Source organism: Haliotis rubra, unplaced genomic scaffold (assembly GCF_003918875.1).
Source record: "Haliotis rubra isolate DU_JTF1 unplaced genomic scaffold, ASM391887v1 Scf52, whole genome shotgun sequence".
In the NCBI taxonomy this organism is placed as follows: Eukaryota; Metazoa; Mollusca; class Gastropoda; order Lepetellida; family Haliotidae; genus Haliotis; species Haliotis rubra.
Window position 1 is genome coordinate 1,787,947 of NW_025767213.1, and position 12,419 is coordinate 1,800,365.

Here is a 12,419-nt window from a genome sequence, read left to right on the forward strand (position 1 = left end):
GATCAATTGAATCGACTATAATCAAATGCATACTGCAGAACCAACACAGGTGAGGATGAACATTATTGTGTTTGACAAAATAAGCAGAATAATATTCAAACTAATTCATAATTGAACAAACACATGAACACGATTCTCTACCAATAATATCTAGAAGGAAAGGTGCATAGCACACACTGGAAATTGATTCTTGATAGAGTTTTCTTAATTCATAGTGATGAGGTTTCATTAGTACCTTATAATATAAGAAAGAACATTATAGATCTGTGATCTCTGACAATACTTTGTTTTCACCCTTTGAAGAGATATATATGTACTAACACCTGCTTACACAAGAGACAAGATATGTGTACATATACTGACTTGTATTAATGGAGTATGACACTCAGTAACTGATAAAATAGTTCAAGCAACAGGTCAGAAACTTTTACCCACTACGCTGATTAGTTCAAGTGTTATCTGTTTTCCTGAGGACCCAGAGAAGATGTTGCTATGTATATATTCTCCTTGTTTCAACTCTTTGGCTCTAGTAATCCGCTTCATAATGAATGGGTCATTCGTAACTTAATTTTTATGTGAATTATTTCCAAATAACCCATCTCTAATAGGAGTGGGCCCCTTGATAACAGTGTTAGTACCTACACCAAAACATCACATTTATTGCAATAAAGAAGTTGACTATCCATAGAACTTGGTTTTCATGTTGAAACTACTAAGAACAATTATACAAATCACTTAACACTTTCCATTTTGATAATATCTGCCATGTCTCATTGTATCAGTAATGACACAAAAACACAATCATCTCAACTTCAAAACATATCTCTCAAACAGATTCACAACCTATCATCCACTCTGCTACAACCCACACCTCACAATGTCCCCAGTCCTCAGGTACTCTGGCTCTGCTGTACCTCCCTGTAATGGTCTCTGGGACAAGGGACAGGTTAATTCAATACAATCAAGGCTGTATTGAAAGGGTGGGTTGGAAGCAATTTATCAAGATCTTGTCTGCTTTCTTATTGGTAGCCTAACTGTTCAAGCACGTTGTGTGTGGCAGGTATGCATAGCAGCTCCGTCCACTACTCTCTCTGATATGGAGCCCAGATCAAGGTTGTACGATTATCGGTATTGGATGAAGGGTGACATAAGGAGCAAGCTACACCATCTACTGATCATGTTTATCTTCAAAACTAGACAACAGGTTTCTTAAGGGTAAGGCTATTAATTTCTTTTTTTTCGAAAAACGGTTTGATACATTAGTTTATAGATTTGGTTCAAGAAACAGACGTTACAGAATTCATAACTTTTACGTGGGTTTAACTTCCATGAGAATTATCGTCTGTGAAACTGACAAAAATTTCTGGTACATGTTAAGTTAACTTAACAACTTGGTATATTTATGAAATGGAATAGATTATAAAATTGTTATTAATCTATTTTCAACACTTAATGAGAACATCTGAACATTTCTGAAAACTCTCTTACAAATATTTTACAAGTTTCTCTAACTGAACGTTTTTCAAAGTCAAAACTGAATCTAACCCATTTTTTCAGTTGTTCACAACTCGAGTTGAAATTTATTTTAACTGAAAGTTGTCCCAGAACAAGATTGAAAAGAGCATGGAGCAAACCAAAACTAGCACCTGCGTCAGTAGAACCACAGTGCTCATATCTCACAACTTGCCAACCAGCAGAACTAGTCAATATTTGATTTATTCACAGATCAATTTTCTTAAAAACGCTGTAGATAGTTATCAACATAAACAATGTATTTTCAATGTGTGCCCAAGACACTCTCCTTCCAATTTAGATGTGCTGTGTTCTATGTCATGTGTCATGCAATCATTTGATAGGTGTATCTTTATATGTTTCATGTCAGTATATTCCAACTATATCAAACCACCCTTTAAGTACTACTCAACCATTAATGATGCACACTGTTAATACACACAGTTGAGTTAAGTGCTTCATTTCATTCCTCCTCAGTACTTTTCTACAAGAGACAGTACTATCACTTATATTTTGTCAAATCCTTGGCAAAGTGTGAATTGTGTTTGAGTTTCAGCTCCGATATAGTTAATGCTTCAGTCTATGCTAAATGTTGCTGCATTCATTACTAACTGAATTGAGGTCCTAGTATTATTTGCAACTCATATTTCAATAAATTCAACATGTCAGGGAATGCATGATCTGTGTTATGTGACAATGTGTCAGCCTGATGTTTATTGAGATTTCTTTGATTGGCATTCTAGAAGTTGAGGAGATGAAGAATGAGGACAATTTTTATGGATATACAACTTCTTTATTCTGTATAGGCACTGTTTCGACAAGTGGTACATTTTAGTAAAAATTACTGCTCATGAACCACTTGCTTGACAACGACATTAGAATCTACACTCATGTGCCATATTAAAGTTCACAAAATGGCCACTGTGATTCTTGCCAGAAGTAGCTGGTTCTTTTAAATGAAAGTTTATTTCATCTTAGCAATAGTTATATGGTATGAAATTTTAGGGGTTACAAATTTGACTTACCTCCTGTTACATTTTGTAAACAAAAGGGGAATAACTCTAAGTGCTTAGTATGACGTCTGCTCAAATTGTCATGGCCCATAGAGGGAAAGATCTTACTGCTATCAGAAAAAGCTCATATTCAGTTTGAATTCAGAAGGCAAGAGTGGAAGTGAAATCGGCAAAATAACTGGAATTAATAAGTTTACTGTCTGTAAATTTCTGAAGAGGTGTTCTCAAGGAGGAACTACAGAAAATAGTCAGAGAAGTGAGAAGAGAATCAACTGACAGAGATACTAGGGCTTTATTGAAGATTGTTAAGTGTAATAGGAGGAAGTCTCTTCAGGATATATCTTCACTTTGGAACCAGACATCTCAAGTAAGACTATCCAAGAGGACAATACAAAGGCGTCTTCGTGAAAATGGTTTTCATAGAAGAGTTGTGAAGAAGAAAACCACCATATCCTCTCAAAACAGGTTCAAGAGAAAAGCCTTTGTCAGAACACATTACAGATGGAATGTAAATAGAGTTGTTGTAGGAAAAGATCAGAAAGTTTATGCTTGGAGGACTAATGAAGAAAAGTGGAAACCCCGGTGCCTTGGTGTGTATAGGGATAAAAATGCCCCATGTCTCAGTGTGATGTTCTGGGGGTGTATTTGTGTTGAAGGTGTTGGAACCCTTGTCGATGTAGATGGTCATATCAACTCTACAAAGTATATAGATATACTGGACAGCAACCTTTGGCCAGTAATAGCCAAAGTTCCAGCATATTGGGGCTATTTATTTCAAGAAGACAATTGTCCTGTCCATGTTTCTAGACAGTTTCAGTGGAAACGTCAAATGACATTCAGACAATGAATTGGCCCCCTCAGTCCCTAGACTGTAATATCATTGAAAATGTATGGAGAACTTCGAAAATCAGGCTACAAAGACAGTTACATGAAATAAAAACCAAGCAGGATCTGATAGATCACGTTCAAGGTATCTGGACATCACTCTAGAGTACATTAGATCACTGTATTCTACTCTACCTAAGCGAATGAGGGCTGTACTTGCAGTAAATGGCTGTAATACTAAATACTGAAATATCAGGTAAGTGGCTTCAGGCATTATTTTGAAATCAAACTTTATTTACATCCCATCACAGATAGCGAAAATTACATGCACATTTTAACTTTAATATGGCACATGAGTGTATGTTGAAACATCGCCTATACAGAATAAAGAAGTTGTATATCTATAAAAATTGTCCTCATTTGTTTATTAAGATGTTGCCCACTTTGAGGACCCCCACCATCATGGGTATGCTGCTGACAAACACCACTCACCAAGAGACTGATGTGAAATTCTGTTAAATATTTTGCTTCTAACATCAATCCTCTTGTAATTATCAGGTCATCTCAGCCATGGGCCACTTCATCAAGTCCAACATGTGCAAGTGAATCAGCAACATGGTTTGCTGTACACAACTTTCAGAACTGTGTTGTCTGTAACATTAACATCATTCATTTCTAGAGCAGGCCCTTATCATACCTTGTCCTCTAGACAAGTTAAAATGAGTGAGTGAGTTCAGTTTTACACCGCTTTTAGCAATATTGCAGCAATGTCACGAAAGGGGACACCAGAAATTGGCTTCACACATTGTACCCATGTGAGGAATCGAACCCAGGTCTTAGGTGTGACGAGCGTATGCTTTACCCATTAAGCTACCCCTCCCCTTCCACACACACACGCACACACGCACACAATACCGCAGAAAATTTACATTTTGCCAACTATCTAACAATAAAAGTCACAAGGCTCTTTATTTTTACTTTAATACCATCAGAACAAACAGGTTGATTGAAAATGGGAATAATAGTTACAGAAGTATCCGTCAAAAAGATAACCTTTTTAAGGGTCTATGAAATCATATGAATAACTGGGTGAGTAGAGGCCAAGTATGGTTGCAGTTGAGACAGCAAAATGCAGACTGTTTTTAGTTATATTACATACTGCACATCAGTATTATTCAATATTTATGAAGTGACCACTGGACAAACATATAATTGCAAATAGCTGGTGCTGTCATGGCGGCCATGCCTGAACTAGATGACATAATTCCCCGCCGCAAATTATCAAATCAAACTTGAAAAGTAATGAAAGTGAAGGTCGTAGTTTAAGATGCAGTTAAATGTCAACAAAAGCATGACCAGTCAACATCTCTTGATATCTTGCTCTGTAGCTGTTCAAGCACACAAATATTTTCAAGACTCACTTTGATCATGACAATTGAAGGTCGCCATGACCTTGAAAATTAGGTCACCAAAATCGACTGGGCCCTGCGCATTCCCTTTATGTAGCTTGGTGTGAAATATGGAGAAAATCCAGAGAATGGTTCTTGAGATATCTCGCTGACAAGCTTAACATGCAGGTTAACATGCTGAAATCTTAAGTGTTGCTGTGACCTTGAAAATTACATGAAGGTCACCAAAATCGACTGGGCCCTGCGCCTTCCCTAGATGAAGCTTGGTGTCAAATATGAAGAATTCTAAGATGTTTTGGTGAAAGATCAGAGACGCAGACAGTACTTTATCAGACGATAATGTGCACTTTTTGCATTACGTCACAATGTATTGGCGTCACTGTGCCATTCTAGTCTGCCCCCTCGTAATCGAACAATTTTGCATTACGTCACAATGTAAGTGACGTCACGATGCATGTCAGTTGTCATCGCCTCGTACAGCCTCCCACAGTAAACTACTCCATTGCATCCCGTTTCTGGGTTTGCAGTTGCTTCACTCAGCTAACATCACTGGTGGATTCACTACGTTTATGTTTTACGACGGTTAAAATGTCTCAATTCGACTCACAGGTTTTTTCAGCGACACGGTAACATTCGCAATGTTTACATTCCCACAATGCAATCGTGGAATGTCGCTTGATTACTCAGCTTCATCTGGATGTACTGATCTAAACTCACGTTGGTAGTAGAAATGCGACGTTCATATTGCCCCATATGGTTTACGTTAATCACAGATGTAATTAAAATAAGTTAATGAGGATATTTAATCCGAACGTAAAACGTCATCAACTGTTTATCATTTGTATTTTCTGGTCACGTTTGTCTTAACGTAGGGGGGCAGTCACATCAACAGAACAGCGCGCCAGTTAGCCCTGTGCGATGGATTCTTAATTTAGGCCACCAACACAGCGTCTTTTGTTTTCTACCTTAGATTAATCGTAATTCTACCATGACATATAAATATGTTCGTCTTTGATTGGCTGTTACTAAAACATTAGAAGTGAAACATTTTCAATAACCACTTCTGAGAGCCGGTTCACTGCGCATAGTGTCAAAACACTACGCAAGGGTGGTCATGCTGTTGATCACTTTTGGCGTAAAACTAAACTCACTCACTCACTATGTCTGAAATGTTTCCTTATTGCCAGGAAACAACTATCCTTATCATCGATTGCAGAACCAGAAAGTAATCCTTACCTTACACAGAGGGCATGCTGATAAGCTTGTGATTAATCTTGTTATGTAATTTGTATTGCCAAACAGTTCTCACTGAGCAAATATCTTGAGTGACATGGGGACAGGACTCCAGGAACCTATGCTTGTTGTACAAGACAACTGAATGGAGTGGGTGGTCAGACCACATGGTTGATTGCGACTGGATTGTTAGCCTCTGACTTGATTATTTACAGACTGCTGCAATATAGCAGAAATGTTGCTGTGTGTTAACACTTAAAAGTGTTACACAACCAATAGGAGAAGGAGACACTGGGCTATATTATTTCTGCTTCATTCGGATGGGCGGGTTTGACTTCTTCCATTATCATCATTGTTAGCAAAATGGGCCATAGCAGGTGTACGTAAAAGGTTGAAAAGAAGTTACTCCAACACTGTCATTTGTCAACTGTATGTAACAAATGTAATAAGTCTGTGGGCACAATCATGGGAATTTTACTGTCACTTCTTTCAATCACTCACTTGGGGTGAAATGATAGTCATGGATTTTTAACTGAAATTTCTTTTATTCCAATCGTTAAGATTTCCAAAGCAGCCAGTGTATGATAAAATAACCACTCATACCCCATATTTCCTTAATTACACATTGTTACTCAGTGTCCATATTGTAATCAAAATATTATATTAACCTGTCAAGACACTTACATAACATTCGGTAGACATATACTAGTTATACTGTTAGATAAACACATTCCTCCATCCTTCCGTATCACTGGAAATATGCAGCAAGCTCACTGACTGTCACCATTTCATCATACTGCTTCAAAAGTAATATGTATAAAAGTAGCTTTGATCAATGGTAATGTTAACTGGGTGTTGCAAACCTTTCCAGATGCAGGTAAAGCTATTGTAAGCAACTCAGTTATTGCATGGTGCAGAAACAGGTGCACTGTATGGATGACAGTATATATTGCAGTTTGTATATTGTTTCAAGTAACTGTGTTGTGTTGTAGCCGTGAAGTTCGATCCACCATCTCATATTCCTAGAAGTATTATAGAAGATGTGATCTGATTGGTTCATACTATTGTTAGCTAACCAATGGTATTTTCTTACCAACCTATGTCAAAGGTCACTGTGGTTGACAGCATGATCAACCATCCAGTGTGTCTAGGTACAGTGATACAGTCAGCAATCTCTGGCATTGCCACTACATGATCAACCATCCAGTGTGTCTAGGTACAGTGATACAGTCAGCAATCTCTGGCATTGCCACTACATGATCAACCATCCAGTGTGTCTAGGTACAGTGATACAGTCAGCAATCTCTGGCATTGCCACTACATGATCAACCATCCAGTGTATCTAGGTACAGTGATACAGTCAGCAATCTCTGGCATTGCCACTACATGATCAACCATCCAGTGTATCTAGGTACAGTGATACAGTCAGCAATCTCTGGCATTGCCACTACATGATCAACCATCCAGTGTATCTAGGTACAGTGATACAGTCAGCAATCTCTGGCATTGCCACTACATGATCAACCATCCAGTGTATCTAGGTACAGTGATACAGTCAGCAATCTCTGGCATTGCCACTACATGATCAACCATCCAGTGTGTCTAGGTACAGTGATACAGTCAGCAATCTCTGGCATTGCCACTACATGATCAACCATCCAGTGTATCTAGGTACAGTGATACAGTCAGCAATCTCTGGCATTGCCACTACATGATCAACCATCCAGTGTATCTAGGTACAGTGATACAGTCAGCAATCTCTGGCATTGCCACTACATGATCAAACCATCCAGTGTATCTAGGTACAGTGATACAGTCAGCAATCTCTGGCATTGCCACTACATGATCAACCATCCAGTGTATCTAGGTACAGTGATACAGTCAGCAATCTCTGGCATTGCCACTACATGATCAACCATCCAGTGTATCTAGGTACAGTGATACAGTCAGCAATCTCTGGCATTGCCACTACATGATCAACCATCCAGTGTATCTAGGTACAGTGATACAGTCAGCAATCTCTGGCATTGCCACTACATGATCAACCATCCAGTGTGATCTAGGTACGGTGATACAGTCAGCAATCTCTGGCATTGCCACTACATGATCAACCATCCAGTGTATCTAGGTACAGTGATACAGTCAGCAATCTCTGGCATTGCCACTACATGATCAACCATCCAGTGTATCTAGGTACAGTGATACAGTCAGCAATCTCTGGCATTGCCACTACATGATCAACCATCCAGTGTATCTAGGTACAGTGATACAGTCAGCAATCTCTGGCATTGCCACTACATGATCAACCATCCAGTGTGTCTAGGTACAGTGATACAGTCAGCAATCTCTGGCATTGCCACTACATGATCAACCATCCAGTGTGTCTAGGTACAGTGATACAGTCAGCAATCTCTGGCATTGCCACTACATGATCAACCATCCAGTGTATCTAGGTACAGTGATACAGTCAGCAATCTCTGGCATTGCCACTACATGATCAACCATCCAGTGTATCTAGGTACAGTGATACAGTCAGCAATCTCTGGCATTGCCACTACATGATCAACCATCCAGTGTGTCTAGGTACAGTGATACAGTCAGCAATCTCTGGCATTGCCACTACATGATCAACCATCCAGTGTATCTAGGTACAGTGATACAGTCAGCAATCTCTGGCATTGCCACTACATGATCAACCATCCAGTGTATCTAGGTACAGTGATACAGTCAGCAATCTCTGGCATTGCCACTACATGATCAACCATCCAGTGTATCTAGGTACAGTGATACAGTCAGCATCTCTGGCTGGCATTGCCACTACATGATCAACCATCCAGTGTATCTAGGTACAGTGATACAGTCAGCAATCTCTGGCATTGCCACTACATGATCAACCATCCAGTGTGTCTAGGTACAGTGATACAGTCAGCAATCTCTGGCATTGCCACTACATGATCAACCATCCAGTGTATCTAGGTACAGTGATACAGTCAGCAATCTCTGGCATTGCCACTACATGATCAACCATCCAGTGTATCTAGGTACAGTGATACAGTCAGCAATCTCTGGCATTGCCACTACATGATCAACCATCCAGTGTATCTAGGTACAGTGATACAGTCAGCAATCTCTGGCATTGCCACTACATGATCAACCATCCAGTGTGTCTAGGTACAGTGATACAGTCAGCAATCTCTGGCATTGCCACTACATGATCAACCATCCAGTGTGTCTAGGTACAGTGATACAGTCAGCAATCTCTGGCATTGCCACTACATGATCAACCATCCAGTGTGTCTAGGTACAGTGATACAGTCAGCAATCTCTGGCATTGCCACTACATGATCAACCATCCAGTGTATCTAGGTACAGTGATACAGTCAGCAATCTCTGGCATTGCCACTACATGATCAACCATCCAGTGTATCTAGGTACAGTGTGTCAGCAATCTCTGGCATTGCCATTACATGATCAACCATCCAGTGTAGGTACAGGTGATACAGTCAGCAATCTCTGGCATTGCCACTACATGATCAACCATCCAGTGTATCTAGGTACAGTGATACAGTCAGCAATCTCTGGCATTGCCACTACATGATCAACCATCCAGTGTGTCTAGGTACAGTGATACAGTCAGCAATCTCTGGCATTGCCACTACATGATCAACCATCCAGTGTATCTAGGTACAGTGATACAGTCAGCAATCTCTGGCATTGCCACTACATGATCTTCAGTTCAGATGGCTCGCAAAACAAGTGTGGGCTATTGTAGACTCCAGATTCACCATGAATTTATGATTTATAGGAACATTATTCCATTTTGTCATGTGCACAGTACCTGCTTCACACAAACACATATTGTGTATTGTCCAGACCATAGTGCCCAGGTATCCATAAAATGACAGTATGCACTTAAGGAAATGAAATCATTTTGTCCAGGTGTAACCTTAAGTAATAACCTTGTTGCACCATACAAAAACAGGTTGCACCTGCTGCTCAATATATGATTATACATAATGCTTGAGTTTTGGTATTTCCCCTGGTGCCTGGTGCCCCCTGTCCTGATATTGCTGGAATATTGCTAACAGCAGAGTTAAACCACATCACTCACTCACAAATAGAATTTCATGACATGAACAGTAACAGTTATTCAACAAGCTTTGTCACTAAGGTGACATAATCCCCCGCCGCAAATTATCAAACTTAAAAAGTAATGAAAGTTTAAGTTAAATGTCAACAAAAACATGATCAGTCAACCTCTCTTGATATCTTGCCCTTTAGGTGTCCAAACACACACATATTTTCAAGACTGATTTTGACCTTGACATGAATGTCATAATGTATGAAATATGCAAAAATAGTACTAAAGAAATTGCTTATTGAAAAAACATTCAAGGGAATAGCCCAGCGGATAAGTGATCAAATTGTGCACTTTGTGTTACAAGCATGAAATTTGGCGTGATTGTAGCTTATACCATTCTTATTGAATAAAGATCGAGAGGCCTCGCAGATTTTATATATTTACCCTAATTTTGGGGAAAAAAGTGGAAAAAAAATCATTTTTTATACTATTTTCGTCATAATTTTAGAATACATTCTCCAAAATTCTCAAAAGTCATATATCAAATTGTAGGAAATTCAGAGCTGGTCATTTTCCATCTATACATGTCTTTTTATCTTTAACAGTTAGGTCTATGGAAGTCTATTTATATCATGACTACCCCGAAAATGGGAAAATTGGCGGCCATTTTTCAAAATGGCCACCATATAGAGTACATCAGTAAAATAAGTATGAGATCAAAGTCTTGAAAGTCGATGAAGAAAATCCAGTGAACCGTTCTTGAAATATCTTGCTGACAATTCAGGTTAACATGCTGAAATCTTCAAAGTGTCATCGTGACCCTGAAAATTATGTGAAGGTCACCAAAGTTGCTTGGGCCCTGGGCCTTCCCTAGATGAAGCTTGGTGTCAAATATGAAGAAAATCCAGTGAATATTTTTTGCGATATCTTGCTGACTATCTTAACATGCAATTTAACATGCTGAAATCTTCAAAGTGTCTCTGTGACCTTGAAAATTAAGTGAAGGTCACCAAAATCGACTGGGCCCTGCGCGTTCCCTGGATGAAGCCTGGTGTCAAATATGAAGAAACTCCAGTGAATGGTTCTTGAGGTATCTCGCTGACAGGCATAACATGCAGGTTAATATGCTGAAATCTTCAAAGGGTCTCTGTGACCTTGAAAATTAAGTGAAGGTCACCATAATTGACTGGGCCCTGTGCCTTCCCTAGATAAAGCTTGGTTTCAAATATGAAGAAAATCCAGTGAACGGTTCTTGAGATAGCTTAACATGCAGGTTTACATGCTGAAATCTCCAAAGTGTCCCCATGACCTTGAAATTTATGTGACGGTCACCAAAATCAACTGGGCCCTGCGCCTTCCCTAGATAAAGCTTGGTATTGAATATGACGAAAATCCAGCGAACGGTTCTTGAGATAGCTTAACATGCAGGTAGAACGTTAAAGTTCCCCTGTGACCTTGAAATGAAGGTCAAGGTCACCAAACCTGACTTGGACCTTTCTTATAATGTGATGAACCTAGGTACCAAATATGAAAAGAATCTAGAGAACGGTTCTTAAGATATTCCAATTCATACTTATGGACGGAGCCTAATACTATATCCACCGCTTCGCACTAAACGCGCGGCCGGGGATAATCATTGTCTGTGTAGTCATCAGAGTCACTGCTCCAAGCCCGTTCCCTATCATTCTGGTTCCCAGCTCTAGTTTGTGTTCCTTGAAAAGCTGCATTTTGCAGTTTGAGGTTTGCAAGTCTTGATTCCATGGTTTAACAACGGATGCATTGATCCATACATCTATTCGTTTACATTGTTATCATGTCGGGATTATTTAAGTAAATGCTCTCAAATAATTCCAGACTCGAATTAGAATCAAAAGTTATACTCTCTAAGCTGAAGCTAAAACCTACAGAGATTGTGAAAGTCAAGCCATTTGGTAAACTATTAAAGGGCCACTGATCCAGAGCAATTTCCGTGGACTGGTTGTTGCTTTTGTTATTGTTTTTCTCCATTGAGTACCCGGATGATATCCCAGAATTCATGACTGGTTCGTTACCTCTGCTGCGCCACCCTCATGCGCCATTGATAGTATAAGTATATGTAACAAGTACAAAACAAGTGTGTAACAAATACAAGCGTGTAATAAGTACAAAATATACAAATTGTAAAATGTTCTGGAAAAGCAATCTATTTTAATATGTCTTGTCTCATGTTCCTGTTTGAGATCAATTCATTACACTTTAAACAATACAATTGTCAGTGAAAAGGTTTACATTTTCACAAGTCCCTGATTTATTTATAGTCATCACTGGGTCATGGGTCGAAAGTAGTTTCTATGCAAATTAGCCCAA

The 12,419-nt window shown here is 39.2% G+C and overlaps 1 protein-coding gene across 1 annotated transcript in view; it reads right to left on the bottom strand.

The window, feature by feature from the left end:
- The window catches only part of LOC124292515 (coiled-coil domain-containing protein 78-like), a 58,369-nt gene that overhangs the window by 24,963 nt on the left and 20,987 nt on the right, over positions 1 to 12,419 (bottom strand).